Source organism: Struthio camelus, chromosome 8 (assembly GCF_040807025.1).
Source record: "Struthio camelus isolate bStrCam1 chromosome 8, bStrCam1.hap1, whole genome shotgun sequence".
Classification (NCBI taxonomy): Eukaryota; Metazoa; Chordata; class Aves; order Struthioniformes; family Struthionidae; genus Struthio; species Struthio camelus.
The window spans coordinates 22,711,002-22,730,946 of NC_090949.1; the positions used below are offsets into that span (position 1 = coordinate 22,711,002).

The 19,945-nt window shown below is 36.1% G+C and overlaps 1 protein-coding gene across 33 annotated transcripts in view; it reads right to left on the reverse strand.

Moving 5' to 3' along the window:
• Window positions 1-19,945, reverse strand: part of ADGRL2 (adhesion G protein-coupled receptor L2) — a 391,390-nt gene that overhangs the window by 134,973 nt on the left and 236,472 nt on the right. For 2 of the 33 annotated variants that reach the window (XM_068952717.1, XM_068952696.1), the window contains exon 1: window positions 6,343-6,444. The exons of 29 other annotated variants lie outside the window; for them this stretch is intronic. The gene's annotated coding sequence lies outside the window, so the exon portion shown is untranslated. Of the gene's footprint in view, window positions 1-6,342; window positions 6,445-19,945 lie in introns of those variants that run through there. 2 more of the 33 variants (XM_068952712.1, XM_068952709.1) reach the window with 2 other exon arrangements.

Sequence of the window (19,945 nt, forward strand, 5' to 3'; positions counted from 1 at the left end):
TTTTTTCCCGCCTTTCATACAATTTTTTCACAGCAGAGAGTTTATTTGAAGTGGAAGTAGACTGGAAAACAAAACAAACGGAGAGAAAAGTCCTGGGACCGTGCTCAGACATGCCCGGACCTCCAGAATGGCTGTCGCATGGTGTTTTCTCTAGCTGACCGCAAGCATTTTAACGCACCTGATCAGTTTTACGACCTTTCGCCACTTGGCATAATTCATGATAGGACTGTGGTAGCACCCATTTTAAGTCTTCTCATGTTCTATTGGTTATATTTAATATCAGTCTATGCAGTCTATATTCAGTATAAATAATCCTGCCCAAGTTTTGAGAATAAGTCTGTGTGGGCAGCAAAGTCAATTTTGATTACTTTTAAAAATTCTATCAAAAGCCTTTGAAGTTACCAGAAAAATATGACCTTTTTTTTTAAAAAAAAGACTGAAAAATATTTATCATTTTAAAAATCGCAAGCAGCATGCACATACGTATACCCATGATGCACTAGGTGTCATCTGTGGCATATCCTACACTTGGAGAGGAACATGGTTCGAATGCTAACATCTGCGAGATCCTGGCCTGATTGTTGCGCAGTGAAATATGAAACAAAATCAATGGTGCCACATAAGATGTAATCTCTGCTGTGTTTGGCTCACTGCACTGAATACTTTGCCTCATAAATCATTCTTACTAGTCATCCAGTGAATCAATATTCAGATTCCCTCTTGGTCTATACATATGACCACTAAATGAAATAATAATGACCAAAATTGGTCATATATTAGGTTATCAATTTTACCAAAAGGGATTTCTTGGGAGCAATGAAGTAATCTGGGATAAAATATACCAGATGAGCTTGCAAAGACATGTGGAAAAAGCCATGACTAAATACAGAGAAAGTAGGAGAAAGGAATTTTTAAATTCCCCTTCCATTGTACCCTCAAGCATTAGAACTTACTATAGCAACACAATAATCCACATTTTATGGCAGACCATTTTAATAACATCTACTTTTAATTATATTCTGAAACACACTGTACTTTGACATCTTTCTTTTTCTTATTTCAAACAAATTCTTAAGTTATTACTGGTTTTCTTTTTTCTCCCCTGAAGCATGATTAGTATTACTAATAGGTCCTACTAATAGTGGGACCAGAGTCTCCTATCTTACCAGTAGCCTGATCATCCAGAGCTTCAGAAGACAACATATTAGTTCCATTAAAAAAAAAAAAAAAAAAAAAAGAACCAATTTCCAGAGTACCTTCCATAAAGCTGTGCTTGCTCCCCAAGTGCATTACAAACCACGCAGTCATTAACAGGTAGTGAATCACCTCTTCGTAGAGAAACCTGAGAAATGCTAGCATCCTATATTCAGTCATGAGCCATAGCGTTACCAAAATCTGTAATTATGAGAACAGAAGAGGAAAAGAAATGGTGGACAACTTGAATACGTAGCCTTCAAAAGAATAAGCAACCGAGAGAGGTCTTCCAGCTACCTTCAAAGCACACAGGAGACTCTACACGCAAGTATGACCAACAGGTTATTCAAATTCAGGGAAGTTTCTACCTTCGGAGGACTTCTGCCTGTGTATTTACTGCAGAAAATGTAGTAAACATTGACAGAAGATATCTTTCAGCTTCATCGATTTACATACCAGTAGCACTTACCAGAAGGCTTAGCAGAAGCCTTAAAACTCAAAAATCTCGAAATTAAATCAATTAATCTCTATTGCTCTTCCCTCATAACTGGCTTTTCTCATATACACACTCACAAGGGTCAGAAGCCATACGCAACACTACTGTATGGAAACCTAAACTCTCTTCCTTGCACATATACACAAATATACAACCTAATTATGTACATATTTCTCACATATCGTCAAGGTGCAAAACATATGCAACAAATGCAGCAAATAAATCCTCACTATTTTCTACAGGGCCTGATTCTGCCAAGAAACACAGAATCCATTACCAGAGGATGGGCTCTGCAAAGACATACGAACTGCCTATACATCTAATGGCACAACCATAGTTAGAGTATTTATTTGTAAGATTTAATGAGAAATGCACATTCAGGTGATTTTCTTAACTGTGCAAGGCAGCTGGACTACTAGCCATTCATCAGATTTGTACCACTCCTTTAGTCAGGGTGAACTACGGTGGTTAAAAAAAAATTTAGTCCAACTCTCAAGAGATCAAACTTAGATGTTTTCAAGAATGGCATATTTAAACAAAAAGGTAACTCAGCAGAAAGACTCCTACTACTTGAATGTATCACTGTTTAAAAATCAGCATCTCTCTCTTCTCCCTAACATCCTGCATAGTATTTTCTCTTCCTGTGGGACAGGGAGGATAAATACTTTGGAAAGACTAAAGGCCTCTTCCGTGTACCAAGAAAAGGGAATGTGAAGCGATACCTTCTGACTGGTGAATAAAATGGAAGATGAAAATCTTGAGTACTGTCACATCAACCACAATGAACACTTGAAAACAGATCTCTAAATCACTTTCACTCAAGGAAATAAAAAAAAAAAAAGGATCTCTAATCAATAGAGTGACTGAAAACATCCCATTTTGCATACATTTTAATTTTTTTAATCTATATAGAATAATATTTGAATTCTTGCAACGTTAATTTTCACCTATACATCACAGGTGAAATACAAGTTACAGTATCAGTTTAACACATCTATAGTTCTGACACATTTATTAGCAACAACATAACCTCTGTTGTTCTGTGGTTTCATCCAGCAGAGCAATAACTCTGTGCCGTGTGTTTAAAATTTCTTTCAAGTAATGTAAGTTTTAGTAGCTCACCGCAACTACGACACCACTACTTTGGAAAAAAAAATATTTTTCATTTAGTTTTCATTTAGATAGTTTATTTAGCCTTTCTTCCATAATCACAAATACTTAATGACTTTTATTTTGTATTCTTTTAAGAAAAATTAAAAGGAATTGTTCTTATAAAAAATAATTAACTGCTCTTCATATTTTCTGCTGCAGTTCAGGAACCATAAGTGCACCAAAAAAGAAAAAAAAAGAGTTTACATTTGTCTATCAACAATTTTTATAAGTGAACAGAGTGGAAAGATTACAATATTTTAATAAGAACATTATATTATGGTAGCAATAATCTAGGTGTTTTACTGGGAAGTGAAGTGGATTACCGTAAATGAAATTTTAAATGTCCTTTCCATTTTATAGATAACACAAAATGACTCTTTTCATGTCTCCAGCGATAAGGATACATGTGCCACATATTTAAATAGTGCCTTCACCCTATCCAACCCTGCTCATGAATTAATAATTCAGTGACATTAATACAAGAAGATAAATGATAAAGAGGTTACAGCACAAGGGCCAACAGTACACATATACTTCTTTTAGAACAGCTAATACCTCTCTGCCAATTACAGTTAGAACTTTTTAACAGGTTTCAATGGCATTTTTACAATCTAAATAGCAGCTTTTGCACACACAATTTCACACAACTCAAGCTTAATAAATCTCCTGCTGCTTCCAAACAATCATTCTAGGGGATTAAAGTGCAACATCTGCTAACATTAATAAGCATTTTACATAGCAATATGTATAAAAGCAGTTGCTATCGGTCTTCTGAAAAAGTTTCTAGACTGGTTTGGCACAAATTATACCTTCATCATGCAACCGGTAACTTTAGCTTATGGCAACAATAAGGTAGCTATATTGCTACATGGCGGGCGGGGGGGACGACAACAAAATTATATATTAACCGAAATTATCATTTATAGTAGAACAATTTTCAAAAGGCTTGAAAAAATAAATAAAATGTATGCACATAAAGGATTTCAGGTAAGAAACGGGTAAAGTCCCACAATTTAAATTATTTTAAGAAACTGAAGATGCCAATCAATTTCCAAGAGTGTATTTCTCTGCTAATACCAGTTATAATTTTTTAATCCATGTTGCGCATTTTATTTTTGTATTTATACCAAAGTAGACTCTATTGTGAAAGCATGTGTGCCTTTCTAAGGCATAAAATGAGAACCGAAGGTTATATTTAATTCAGAATTCCAGAACACATTTTTAGGTCGAATTTGGCAAATAACTGTGCTTTGGAATCAAGAGACGCAACATCAGCTTGAGCCAAGAACACAGTTGGCAAACACGGCACAAACTTTTACGTGCAGCCCTGCCAACGAAACTCAACCCCTGCCGCTCAGCTGTGGACATCCGAGTATCAGAGCCTGCCAATCATGTGTCACTGTATAGTGAACAAAACCAAAAAAGCCACATTCTAGCTAGTATTATCACTTTATAGTAGAGCACTTCTCGAAATGCTTAAGAGATAAATGATACCCAAACTATTTCAAGTTCTTACCTCATAAGCCCTACAGCCTGAATATTTTTTCAGGAAGTGAAAAGAATCAACAATCAAGTTTGCAAGAACAGATACTATAACACTATACCTTTGAATAACCACTCCAAGATAAATTTGTGATGTGGATAAATATGGGCAGTAGGCTCATTTGGTTTTTTATGCAAAACCAAATTTTTATCAAGAATATCCAGAGATAAGAGAGAACAGAGAAGTGAATCAAATAACTATGTAGGAAATACTGAATCTGCTTTTTTTTGCTTAATTAGGAATGAATCTCTCCAGATTTTTTCATGATGAATTGCTTAAATATGATTGTTTTAACATCATTTTCTAAGTCAAAATATTGCTTTAAAAATGAGGATTATTGTAATCTCCTGACATCACCTACGTTCCTATGTGACATGTTCCAAAGGAGATGAAGAAAATCAAAGGAATAGTGTAATAAAAGATTCCAGCAACGCCAGTGTTTAACTACTAACACTCAGGTCAAACCTTTTGATGCTATCAGGTTTTAAGCGACCCGTAACTGGGACTGAAGCCACTCTTAGCTGGGAAAAAAACAGCTGTTTAGGGACTGAAGGCAAAAATTTAAAAGCAAAATGTAAACAGATTTAGTATCTACTGTTTCTCAAACTGGTGGTTTCCTTAGGCTGAAGTCTGCACTTACAATTCCCCTCCGTTATTTCACAGATCAGAATCACTATCGCTCGAGGAAGCACATGGGGATTTAGAACCCAAATGTTTCAGTGTCACAGTTTGTTTTTTGGTTTGTTTGTTTTTTAATATAGTTTGAATTATCATTTTAAAATAAAAAGTTATTGCACACACTGCCTGTACGGAGACAATATAAAGCACTGACAAATTCTTACTTGTCTCTTTTAAAGAGTAGTAAAACATGATATTGGCACATGACTTGCTTTCGAGGCTATTCCTCAACTGGCATTCGAATCTCTCACATCACATATATATATATATATATATATATATACACTCTGCCATGTGCCTTACACATTACTGAAGATTTACTGCCGCTGCAGTAGTCTCATGGCTATTCCAAATCCAGGTCACAACTTCACACAGTTACTCTGATTAACATTTGCAATTTAATCTATTTTAACACAGGAATCAAACGCTGCTGAGAGGAAATCTAGGTGACTCTTCTGCTCAAAGATGACTGAATATTAAATATGAAATTTAACAGGTTTTAATCATAACAGTTTGTAAACAGTGTAATATACATGTCTGCCCTAATTTAGTAAGATAGGATTCTCACACAACACTCATCAAACTGAGCACAAAAAAAACCTGTTCTGGCATTTCACTAAATTAAAATCTCGAGGCCCCACAGCAAGAACGCACAAATTTAGATTTTATTAATATCTTAAATCAAACTCAGTTTTATGTAAGGCAATTTACAAGTCATCCTCTCTTGTGATAGCGAGGAACACAACAGGACCTTAATCACGTTTTTAGGGACACTCTGAATTGAAGACAGTCTCACCTTTTGGTCTGACCTGCTACTGTTACAAAAATAACATTTTCTTTGAAATCCAGCAAACTTATTTTTGTGAATGCAGGTTCAAGCCTTCAGTCAGCACAATGACAGAGCGGCTGACAGCTCAACAGACAGAAACTACATTTAAGAGAAGCTGTGCCCGCTCTGGAAAACGCAGGCTGCTGTACCAACTTCTCACTCCGCGAGCTGAAAAACCGCATTTAATCTAAACCACCAGATTTCACAGCTTGCCCACAGATATCCTATCGTGCAAACTCTTCACGCTCACAAAACCACGCAAGTATACACACGCTCAATAAACCGCCTTGATTTAACCGCTGCTCCAGGTACTTTTAATATTTTAAACGGGTAACAGTCAGTAACAGCACGCGTGCCTCCTGCGCTCCGGGCCCTCCTGCCACAGACCGCAGCTCGCACGCGCAGGGACATCCTCGTCGGCAGACTCCCCCGTACCGACAAGTTACTCACCAGCAATCAGTCAGGATCACGCCGTGGGCCAGGGCGAGCAAACGCGTGAATAACTGAGAAAGCAAAGGGAGCACGGAAAGCCGGAGGACGGCATTCCCCAGCTAGTTCCAAGGGCGGTGGAAGTGCACAAGCCCTCGGGTGGCGTGTCAGAGGGAAGGGGCGGCCTCCGGAAAGATGCGGCAGCAAGGGCAAGCTCGCTCGGTCCTCAGCGAGCGCGGAGGGCTGCCCGCGAGCCTGGGCAACAGAAATGAGCAAATCAAGGAGCGGAGGAAGACTGACAGGGAAGGAATGCAAGGCGATGGGGAACAGAAAACGAATACGCAGAAGCCGTACCGAGAAGGGAAGGACAATGTGGAGAAACAGCTTGCTAGTATATAAAAAAAAAAAAAAAACTGGGTATAATTTTGTTTCCTTCAAGTGGACTGCCAGCACTGAGGAGCAGTTGCCACGCTGCCACACTTCTGTAACCCAAAATACAACACCTCCCTTCTACTTGCAACATAAATGCAAGCTATGCTAACTGCAACTCTAAGCTTTTTAATCCATATGAAAGTCCATGGGAGTCACGCATTTATCTGAAGAAAAATTCAAAGTATAATAAATGCGTGGAAAAGAGAAAGATGATATTGGCACTACATGTTATTAGAGAGACCAACATAAACATGCAGGGAGATGCGTGTGTGTGTGTGTGTGTGTACCAGCACACAATTATTCAGAAAAACTGGCTGGTCTGGAAGTAATCATATTCTGTAAATGACTTATGATTTTACAGTGCAAAACACATCTATTGCAGATTCTGGGCAATTTCATTAGTTATTTATTTATTTAAGAATCAAGTCCAGAAGAAGTTATAACAGCAATAAGCACAGGGTTTATTTATAGGTCACCATTGGGATGAACTGAGATTTTATTCCTGGAAGAGCAGAGAAAGACAGAGAGAAGGAGGAATAACACAAAGAAACCCAAAAAGGAAACCCAAAAAGGCCCATCCCTTCCAGGACGCAAGAAGCAACAGACCCACGTACGACAAAACGCTTCACCTGACATTGCCTACACCAACAAATCCTCTAGAAGTTCCTCAGTTTTTCTTTTAATATAACTTCAGTCAAAAGGAGATTTGATGGTTCTGACCTAAAAATAACAGTTTTATAGATCTTCTAAAAATAAAAATATCCAATAATATGGCATACGCACAAGAGCAGCTTTCAGCAAGCACAGCATAACACTAACAGACAGATATTTCACCACAATAATTTCTGGCAATCAAAATCAAAAGTGATTTCATTTCTACAGGACTATTTTAGGATGTTAATGCATATTAACTAAATATTTTCTTTTTAGCTTTTCCACATTATTGTTACTTACTAACTAAAATATTCATGTGTTTGATCTAGCTGGCTGAGAACGGAACAAGGTGCTAGTAAAGCAGGTTCCTTTCCCAGCTGGCAGTGACCTTGACATCTGTGACTCTGGACAGGCAACTCTTATTCTGATCTGCCTCACAATCTCATCACATGAAAAACTGGACGCCTTGTATTTTTAAATGAAAAAGCAGCATATTAATAGAAACTGAGACACACATGTATACAAGCATACACACACACACACTCATGAGCAGGCAGTCATGTGCTATTGTTCAACTTTGGTTATTGTTTCACTCACTCTCAAAAAATATTAATAAAAATTAGTCTGTAAGAATGGCTTAGGACAGCTAAGAATAAAACTACAGCTAAATATATTTCTTCAAATATTAAAATATACTACTAAATGTTGCATTTCTCTCTAGGAAATTATTTGTCTTGCAATGACCATCAACATCTTCTAAACAGCAGGTACCATAATTGTTTTAATGTTCACAAAGCACCAATTTCTAAAAGCCTGAGCTTACACAAAGTATATGTACCACACTTCATTTTGAAGCCTGTTCATTAAGCCATAATTATGGAAATTTTTATGTTGCTCTTCTTCTGCGTGTACCGGGATATAACTCATTAAAATGGGGTTGAACAGGCTGCGGTAGGGCAGGCAAAACAAGTACCACCGTTCTTTTACCAAGGACCAAAACATCAATACATCAAGTTGATTGGGAAACACTATTCAACGAGATGATTAATTTTTAAGAACGCAGACTGGAACGTAACAAGTACCGCAAAACAATTTAACATTTTACAAGAACCGTCGATAAAGCTTACAAATATGCAGCCTTTGAATAAAAATAATAAATCTACACCTCCCCTTGTTTCAGATGAAAAACCTGAGCTCTAGGAGCCGCCGTCCGCAGGAGCCACAGTCCTGGCGCATCCTCTGCAAAGCTCTGAGGCCAGCCAGCGCCGCAGAGCGCCGCTCAGCGGGGTGGCGGCGCTCCGATGTGCCGGTACCCACCCGAGCCCTCGACTGCGCCATGTGCTGGGCTGCACGGCCCAGCCTTTCCCAACATAACTTGGCACATTTGCTGAGTTTAAAGCTGTGGTGTTGCAGGGTGCCTCTCCAGAAGCAAGCGACTGTCCACGAGCCCGTTTGAGAACACACTAACTGAAGAAACAAAAAGAACTAGCAAGCAAAAATTAAAGATGCAAAGTACAATTACCCACTAAGCTGGCTCTGATCCCTACACGTTTGTGAAACCGTACAGCTGAAATGGAGGGACACTCCATTACCTGGAGACGCTCCCTCAAGCTTCCCAGAGCTGCCATGAGTCCCTGTCCAGGCAGCTTGGTCAAAGGCAAGCCAGAGCCGCCAGGCATGCGCGCGCCCGTTTCCCGGAAGAGAGATAAGCGTATCAGTTTCCCATGAAGCACAGCATAAACCTTTCTGTTCATTAGTCCTCTTACGGTTTCCATAGTGAATTGCATTTACATGAAGTCATTATGAAGGCTCCCACATGAAAATGCATCTCTGACATAGTTACATTCTTTCAAGTTACTTTTCCTCCCACTTGCCCTATGCCTTTAGGTGAAAGGAAAATACTGACCAAAACCAGGACATGAGGGGGGACATAAGATAACCACAGACTGGGAAACATAAAAACCACCAAGCCATTTACAATCCCCCTTCCCATTTAAAAAATAAAATACAATAAAATAAAATAATTCTTCATTTCTACTGGACAGACTGAGATCAACCACATGGGCTAAAATACTCTTTAATTTATAGCCTAAGGGTTTTTCCATGTTTAAAAGGAAGCATGTAAAGAAAGACGATGTCCTTCTCAATGTGTCTGTTCTTTGAAATGCCTTCATTAAAATGGAGATTTTGACTTTTTGACTGTGAATAACAGAAAAAGGACAAACTTCAATTCCAAGTATCTTCATCTGCAGACACTTCACCCAAGATTCCAGCGTTTCTTCTCACATTGATACTGTTTTTATGTTGTGGGCAACTTTCTGAGGGGGAAGGGCAGACAGGACTACCTCCAGTTCGTGCCAACTAGCTAAATTAGTATTAATTACGCCTTTGTTTTATTACGAAGCAACTGAAAGAATCTAGCTATGAATTCAGATCAGCAGCATAAAAGGAATCGTACTTTCCCGCACACAAGTGGCTGCCATGATGGCAATTACCATTTAATACAAGATGCTAATAAACAAACACCAGACGACGGCACAGAAAAGTTCCAAATCATAAGCCTACAGTAAAAAGTGCATGCATTTTTTTTCTTTAGATCAAAACACCTTGGACATGCTCGCATTCAGCATTTTTCCGCTAAACTGTAGTAATAAGACAGCTTCTTCAACAGGCAGATGGGTGTGACGGAGCAGACAGGTATCTTGGAGCATAGCATAGGGGAACCACCTCTTTATATTATGCGGGAATCATAATAAAATTCAACAGAGCATATTTGCTTACTTTGCAGCAGCTAATAATATTTCCCACAGCGACAAGACTTAAAAAGGTGTCCTTTAGGTAACTTAAATTCTGATTGCAACTACATGTTTTAGGAGATGTTAATAGCATCTCTCAACTGTGCAGAAGATACATGCAAGCTTCTTAACTACAGCACTGAAAGCCTCATTTTTTTGCCCTCAAGGTCAAACAGCAACAAAACTTCCCAATGCACTGTTTTTTCCCCATAAATCCTTACAGGTTCATTTTAATGATTTGTTAATACTGCAGTTTTATTTGGTTTACTGGTTATATTTTTAAATACATACATAAATGATTTATTGTCTACCTTCCAACAAATCTACTATAAAATTTTCATTTATTTCTAACATTCCTTCAATTAACACATAGGACTTTGAGAAAGAATTTTTTTACTATATAAAACTACAATGAACAAAAGGTAGTCTTTAGATAGAGATATTCAATTTCATATATTTAGTGAAAAATATACCTGTGAAAACTTTGCCACGACTATGAAATTTATTGTTTTCTCAATCTTGACAATCTAGCACATCCAGAGACCAATCAAAGCTGGGCGAAAACAAAAAAAAAGCTAAATATAATTAAAATAAACTTTTTAAAAAATTAAACTAAACTTTACACTGACTATTAATTAGAGAAGGTAATATAAACAAGATGATTTCCCTGTAAGTTGCTATGTTATCTAAAAATTTTAAGTGCCTATACATTCACAAACTGTTTGAAAACAGTTACCTTCTAAACAATGCTACTGTCAAAATACTGCTGTAAGCATCACCATAATCAGAAATAACAACATTAGCAGCAATGATCTTAAAATACCTTGATGTGTAGCAGTGGTACCTGAATTCTGTACCGGTGGGAGAATTATAAAGATGAATTTCATTCCCAGGTATATTTCAAAGCCTATACTATTTTTATGTGCTCTGTTGGGCAGATTTTTCAGTCACAAGGCGAGAACTGCTGATGACTTGCATACCATTTGCCAAATACAAAAGCTTTATTTGTCATAAGAACACTGCTGTTCCAAACAGATAAAGAGATATAACTAATTAAAAGAAGGGATGGAGAGGGACGAGGAGGACACACTTATCCCTTCTTCCTAGCTGTCCACGGGCAGTTAAGTATGACCTAGTGTGGCTTCATTTTTAACGTACACTACAAGTAAAATGACTACAGCTTTCATTTATTGTGTTGCAAATACGAGAATACTAATTTTAAGAAGCCATTCCTTTTGGGATTTGTACAAAAAGAAACATGGTTTATCTTTTATACTTACATATAACTATTTCAAAAATGTTTTAGGAGAGCAGGTAAGGATGACAATTTAATCAGAGGATTTCTGCACAGATTTCTCTTTTTCAAATATGTATAGATTGTCTTCTAAAACACATATATCATTAAAAAGTCTTCTAATGTGCAAAACAAATTGACTGCAATCTACTTATTTGTAAAACTATTTAGGGCAATTAAAAATAATTGTAATACTTAAGAGTTGAACAACTGGCTTTATCTTGTATAGAATAAAATGCAAAAAATGCATAAAAATTCAAAGTACTTGTTTTTTCTTAGTGTATATAAGCCAAGAACTGCTCTTGACAACACAGTCACAGTTCATTCTCTTAAATCGGTTGGAGTTCCACATTCATCACGGGGTAACGTTCATCCTTTTGTGTTTTCTTTTTACTTACAAACAAAAGACACAATCACTTTCCACAGTTCAAAATGAATGAAATGTGAAGCCAACCTAAGAACCTACTGGAGTTTTTCTGAAACAGAAAATGTCATTCTTCAGGTCATAATTCTTGTTCTGAATACAAGATCAAAAAAGACAGAAGCTCCTCAACTTTGCTCTAGTTGTGCAAACAGAAGATGTATGAAATACTGTTTAAAAACAAAAGAAAAAAAGAAAAAAAAAAATCAAGTCATACCTTACTTTACTATTACAAAAATAATGACATTTTGAACTCAGTTTAACATATTTGTGAGCCTCAACTTATTTGCCAATAATCCACTAGAAAACATTCAGGATAGTGTGCAATTTTGCTTTCAATCAACATATTTTTTAAAAGAGGAATATTTCATGTCAAAAGAAACAGGTGCATCTTTCCTCTGGTTTCTTGTAATCAATAACAATTTAAAACAGATGGATACAGGATCTTTCTACATAAGGTTCTATACATAGAATTAATCCCAAACATTTTGGAAATGTCATGTCTTACAATTTTAACTAATACTATGTATGCATGTGTACAATATGTGGAACGAGAATTGTCATCTATACATTTTCTTAATTTGGAAAGACTTAATTATTGCACCACTTTGTTACAGTACATCAGGGAAAAAAAAGATATTTTGGTCATTTAATCACTCATTATTCCAATATTTATTGAATTATACCCCAAGTTACCACCTTAAAAATGTGTGCATATTTAGTCACCCGTAGCCATTTAGATTGCTTTTATAGTTAATGCAGTTATTCATAAATGACTGCATAACCAAATGTATTTTGTTCAATCGTTCCCCATAAGTGTCTTTTATTGATAAAATATAATAAGTTTTATTAAGTGTGACTGGTACATTGCTTCTTCCAAGTGAGTGAGTATTAACTTTTCACTTTTTTGTTTGGAAAAAACAGATGGAAAATTTGAAGAATTAAGGAACAGCTTGAATGTCACTTATGTGAAAGCTGTACAATTATGACATTATTGTCACTTTTGTTACTTGGATTCATTTTAAAAAGTACCTAAATTACTTATCACAATAAGATGATAGTCCTAATGAAACAGAGAACCTGTATTATGCTACAGATAAAACAAAGTAACATGATTTTATTCAAGTAGGCTCTTCCAACAAAGCAAGTAAATTATCCTTGTCCTACCTTCAAACTAGAAGGCTGCAAAAGAATCTACCTTCATCCCAGCTGTATTAACCTCACAACAGAGTTAAAGTTACAGACATATCTTGATTTTCAAATTGTACAGAAATCTCCACTGAATTGTATTTCTGAATAATCTTTACCTCACTGCGGGGGGAAACTACACGCTGTAAAGAAAGATTATGTTCATTGCCTCCTCGTAATTCCTCAACAGGAGGAAATTAAGAAATCTCTCGTTCTTCATCATAGCTAATACATCAGTATTCTTCCAGGCAAAAAAAGATGATGCAACTTTTCAACTCCCAACACCTATCAAAATCTCTATAAAAGACATCATTTATGTTTTTTCTGTAAGTCTTACCATTATAATCCTATTGGAGTGTAATTGCTGTGGCTAATATTCTTACCCTGTTATGAAAATGCTCAACATAAATGTGGCACTGAGTTGTTAAGATAATACATGATCATGCTGTGAGAGGGTAATACCTATACAATAGCCCTTGCCAATACCATAAATCTCTTTATTAGACAACAACCTATTACAGGAGATCTACTTAACTGTTTCCCTACTTAGAGGGCCATTTGGTGTTACAATAACAAGCTGACTTTTCACATTAGCAAGGATTAGCCAGTATAAATAATAAATCGGCACCGAGTTGGTGCTCCTTTAGATATGGTAAATCTTTCCTGGTGTTTAAAAAGAGAATCCAAACTAAAACTCTTAAGACTGTGTTAGGCTGAACACCTATGTTAAGTGTAAAGCTCTAATAAACTTACAGAAAAATCAGCTCTCAAACCGTAGCAGATTTATTACAAGACAGTATGCTGAGACCTATTTCTATTTCATGAAATGTGCATGCATAATACTTTATTTCATAACAGCATCACAGCAAATTACCCCTAAACTTACTGAAATAGTCTAAAGCAAAACTATTGCCATCTCTTTCCAGAGCCAAATAGTGAAAAATTCATTTAAATACCATCTCTTATGCTTCTTGCTCAGCAAGTAAACCACGTTATAAATGAATTACATTTTTAAACTGAAAAGTTCTTAACTTGGATCATACATTTTCACCATCCAGAGAACTATAATACAAATGATAAAAAGGGAAGCATAACAGATCATTTCATTCAGTGTGCTAGATTAAAGAAAAATCTCTATTTGAAATACGTATTTTGGATGCTTCAAGCTAGTATTTAAATTAATATGTACAAATAAACTTATTTCTGATATTCTTGGCTCCTTCTTTGTCAGTATTTTCCTTAAAAGGTTACAGCAGGAATCCTTACCACCGTTTGCCTATGTAAGTACTGCTGTCCGAATTCATCAGTTATATTAGGATGAAACCATTCATCTTTTTACATCTTATAATACAAAAAGCAAAATTACGAGTCAACCTTGCACCTGCAATCTGCTTGATTATGAATCATAACGCTGCTTGTGTAAATAGCAAGGACTTACCTATTGCATTTTGGCTAGCACACTGCACTGCACGAGATGCACTGAAGACCTTAAAGTCCCATGTTCTCTCTCTCGTGCTGACAGGACATTTTTAGAATCAGAGAGGACAGTTTATGGAACTAAAATCTGCTTCTCATTATACAAAGTACCAAAACTGTTCTCTTGTATCTCGACATCTGAATTTTTTTTTGCTCAGTTCTTTTTTAAACTTTCAATAACAAGGCACTTCTTGGAGGAAAAAAAAACTATGTATAATGTCAGCTTCTGCTTACTGACTTTTTTAAAATGTTGCCCATTGTTATTTACTGTTTCTGATGTACAATCTTTTAAAAAGTTTTCTTGCTGAGCCTTTCTCCTCTGCATGGATATAATGAGAGAATACGCAGTGAAATGAAATTTTACTTACTGGAAACAATTCAGCCCTGAACGCCTTGATTACTCTGATTATCTCATATACAAGCTCCCTCTGCAGGTAATAAGAAGAGTTAGCAAAAATATGTGAAAAATGTGAGCAACAGCTAGCATAGGAACCCAAATAATTGGTCATCATTTTAAAGAAATTCCCCAGGAAATGCTTCTTCAAATGTTATCTGATGCAAACAGTTAACATAGAAAACAGCGGGGTTTTTTTCCAGCTCTACATGTCTATTCTCGTCCCTCAGAAAAGGTAAACATTTGGCTTTAGTCTTTCCCATATCAAAATATACAGATTTCTTTTCCAAGTCACCTAATTGCTTTTAAGGAAGAAAAAAAAAAAACAACATTCCTCTGCTTTGCCAGAACCAAAGAGAAATGAAAGACCACCCAAACAAGAAAACAAATTCATCCTATCTCATGCATCTCCCTAACCCCAAAATAAACAAACGGCAGCATCCCTCATCCTATGTACTATGGGGAGATAAAACTCTATGCTGCTTTCAGGTATGATTACATATGCACTGCACCAAAGTTCAAAAATCAATTGAACCGAATGGTACGCTTATCTTAAGTATTAAAAACGTCTCTAGTAATTTATACCAAATTATGAAGTAACAATGTAGTTTTCATTCAAGTGGAGGTAAATTGCTTTTCTTCCAGAAATGCAGGATAGTCAAAAAATAAAGGATTATGCACTAAATGACTTTAATTTTCACTGGAAAAATAAACTCAAAAATATAACCATTTAAATTTTCAGGATGAATTTCAAAATATATATATAGATATAGATTATATATATGTAAATGATATTCTAGGTAAGGTTGTAGCCATTACATGGGACAAAGGTAGGGCAAATTTGGGGTATTCTCTTGAAGATGGCGAGGGCTGCATACAGAGCTCTTCCTCGCTGCTGGAATACCTTTAACAGCTGCATCCACAAGCAGGTATTATTCGATCCTATTATAAACCTCCTCAAATACGGAAAAGAACAAGGAAGCAGAGAAAGTAAGAAAATGTGAACGTTTGGTAGAGATGAAGATCTCTTTAAGCACTGGTTAAGATTACTGCCTGAAGGATAGGCAGATTTCTTTTCAGTTTCAAGTCGTGTCCATAGCGAGTGCTTTTGTGCCCAATTTCTCCGCCGCTCCCACAACCTGCAGGCCTCCGCCCTCTCTAAAATGACTTCCAGCCTTATTTTATTTCCCTCCCACGGCTGTCTGGCCAGGAAGACCCCAAGACTGCGGAGGCATCTTCTCTCCTTTAGAGCAGTTTATACTGATTTACACAAGAATCGGCCTCACCCTTCAACAGTCTGCGTTTAAGAAATACCTCTTGTACTGAAGCAAGTCAAAGCTATGTAAGACAGTGCCCTTTCGTATTGCCAAATATGCCAACAAAATAGTTATGAACTGATCTTCTCAAGAACATTCCGCTTGTTCAACCCAAAGGTGCAAAGTTTCCCAAACCAACGACTTCAAGAAGAAAAAGTCTAAATTAAAACTTCGAAGAATGACCAAATGAATGGCTGGAGCAGAACAAAAGAATTATGCCTACCATAAAAACTGGAATCAAGAATTTGTCAGAAAAATGCAGAGTCAAAAGTAGAATTTGTTCTCAGGAATCCTTTCTAAAAGGTCACTTAATTTAGAACTGACACTGACTATTGCTATGTAATTGTTTTTGAACACTGTTCATACTGGTGTCAACTGTTATGCCATAAAAAATGACAAATACAATAACGTCAGGGAAAAAAAATAGAAAGGTGAAATAAAATCTCCTTCTGACATGTGGTCTCTCTCCACCACTGCAGCACTAATTTCAGAGTAGGGCTCTCTACTTACACCAGATCCCATCAACAGCAGAGCAAGCATTATAGTCAGAAACAAGGTCGGTCATCCCCTCCCCAGCTGCCAGAAACAATTTTTAACAGTAATCGGCATTAGATTATCCTGTCATCTAGATTCAGAGCAATAATCGGTTTGAGGTGTTGATTGATATGAAAATATCAACAGAGGGCACAAAGAAAAGAAGCAGTCTATCTGAATGAGATATTTGGGATTTTATCACATCCAGAAGCAACTAAATGAACAGAAATTGCACAGTTTTTTAAAGTGCAGTTCTCCAGTGACAGATTGTTCTGATGCTACGTTACTGACATCCACTTTTTTAAATAGCTGCAAACATAAATGTAATTGTACATTAAAAAGATACACCGCTTTTAAAAAGTACATATTGAACATTGTTTTCTACAGCGCCTCACTTTAAAAAAAAGCAAAAAAAAAAAAATTAAAAGATATGAAAATTCCCTTCTTCATATATCTTCTTTAATATAAAAGATATGAGCACGCCCAATACCTAATCTATGTATCGAGGCACGCCTAATTGAGAATCGACACTGGAAAAGCACTTTTATGTGTACAGTATCAGAAATCAGGATCTGAACAGCAGCCTGCCTGCCTTCCTTTCATTTTAGTCAAGCATTTGTAGCTCATTACGGCCAAGTAATACATCATTAAAATATAAACACAGTATAGAAAGCTCTCATACACTGATCAGTGTCAAGTCAACCTACGTTATATCTTAAGAGCTATTCCACTTCTTCCCCCACATTGCCACTTGGGCAAAACGAAGCATCTTTGAAAGCACTGTAAAATGCTGTTAAAATGAAAAGATATTCTTTTCAGAGATATTTAGTACTTCAAGGGACAAAACAGAAAATCCTAACTCTATCATATGTATATGATAAAAATGTAACAGGATAGATTTCCTATGACAAAAAAATGCATTACTTCAAAAAGAAAATATTCTTAATATTGCATCTATCTAAGAGGCCTAAGTAGCTTCTTCTTAGCTCTAACTAGATTTTCTCTGAAGCTAGCTACTTTCACTACTGAAATACAGAAATTGATACTTAAATCTTTTTGTGCAAATGTTAGTTTTTCAAATGTACTCCTAAGAGATTAAGATTAGGAAAAAAAATAATCACACAACTAAGACAGGTCCTATTTTTCTCAGGCCATGATCACTTGTCAAGCCATGATTAATGCTGTGCTCTGTAGAGGGAGACATTACATCTAGGCTACAACAGACCTGAATTTTACCCTAAGGCAGAAGTCTGATTTAAACATCTCTATTTAAAGTGACATTTGTCCTCTCTTTTCAACTAGTTTCCTCTGAAATTCCAGTAAACTGACTTTGTGACCTACAAATGGTCCATTGATTCTAACTTGCCATGTTGCCTGTCCTTGTAGCAAAGTTAGTTTTGGTGGCTGAATAAAGCAAGATGTTATGCTTTCAAGAAAAATACAGGAGCATAGTCTATTAGGTGCTCTAGTAAACGCTCGGTTGGATAACAGCTACTAGAATTTCCTGATATAAGGATTCCAGCTTACATAGAAGAGCTAAAGATAAATCGTGAGGTCAACATTAAAAAAAAAAAAACAGAAAATATTTTTAAATTAAGACCTAACAATGGCCTTCATATTCTGAGGTGATGAGCAAAATTTCTTTTTTACAATACAGCCAAGAACAGGGACATCGTCAGGGCCACCCTGAAAAGTAATTACATTTTATCTCTTGCCTTTCACTCTGCAGTGTCTGCTAAGGTATTTACATTTGTCTGTTACAAGAACAACAAGCAAGTCTGGAGAAAAAACTAGTTGTGATCACTTATCTCAAGTAAATACAATTTCTCCAGTGAATGGTATTATTCCATCTATTTTACAAAGTTTTTGTTAGATACTTTGATTTATCTGTAACTACTGTTGCAGGAATAAAAAGAGACATGCTTACACCTTACAAAGAAATAGGCAAATAGCAGACCTGGACGTGCAGAACAGTCAATATTCTTCTTACTGCATATGAAATATGGCAACTTCAGGTAATATTAAGCAATTCACACATTCCTGGCAAGATCCTACCAACTAAGGTAATCTTACTTCTGGTGCTTTTCAGGGTAAATTGATTTTCCCCTCTCCTCTTGGGTGTCCGGTAATTGAACAAATTTATAGAGGTGTGATAGGACCCTCCTTACCAGCAGATGACACATAAAATAATCCACAAACGTGAAGTATGCTACTTCATAACATCAAATTTTTATTGTAATTAAGCAAACTGTATTTAAGCTTGTTTTACGCCAGAATAACAATCAATAGCATTTTGCTGGAGACTACACTCTACCTGCAGGTGTTAAGCATTGCATTTGCTTCAGTCAGTCTGCAACGCTTTGATTACTATGCCTTTCTAAATAATTTTGGTAAATAACAGGCTAGCATAAGTTGAATCAGTGCAACAATACCTTATGAAAAATCAAAAAAAAAGGAAATCGTGACATATGCAGATTATATATTCTTCTACAACCCATAAAATACTCACTTCATACGGCTATTCATAACCTGGTGATGCTACAATTTCAAATTTGAATGAAGACTTCTTTTTTAGAGGAATCCATTTCTGATTTTAAACTAAAAGTTTGTATCTAGAAAATGCTGTACGAGCTTAACATTCATTATATAAGTGCATCTCTATAACTAAATCGCTCACAGTAAGCGATACACCCTTCACAGCCTAAGGTGTATAAACACATCTCCTACACTACTGGTTGAAAAAAACAGGAGTTGAAAAATATAACTACTGAAAAGGGTTTTAAGCCTGTCGTCTTTCACCTTTTAAAGGAAGAACACTTAAAAGAATACTATTACATTTATTAAATAAAAATGATTTTTTTTAAAAAAAAAACACATACACACTCACATTACAAGTTACCAAATATTCCAACAGAGCCACCTACTACTTTTATTTTAAGAATTGTTGGAAGCCAAATGCATCTATCTTTGAAAACTATTTAAATATTAAATATGATTGTTAAGAGAATTAAGAATGGCCTTAAAATAGCTTTATGTTTTTCCAATTTTCTTGACATCCAGTTACAACCGTGGCCATTTAAATCTTTTACTTGTTTCAATCTGAGGGTTTTAAAAAAATAA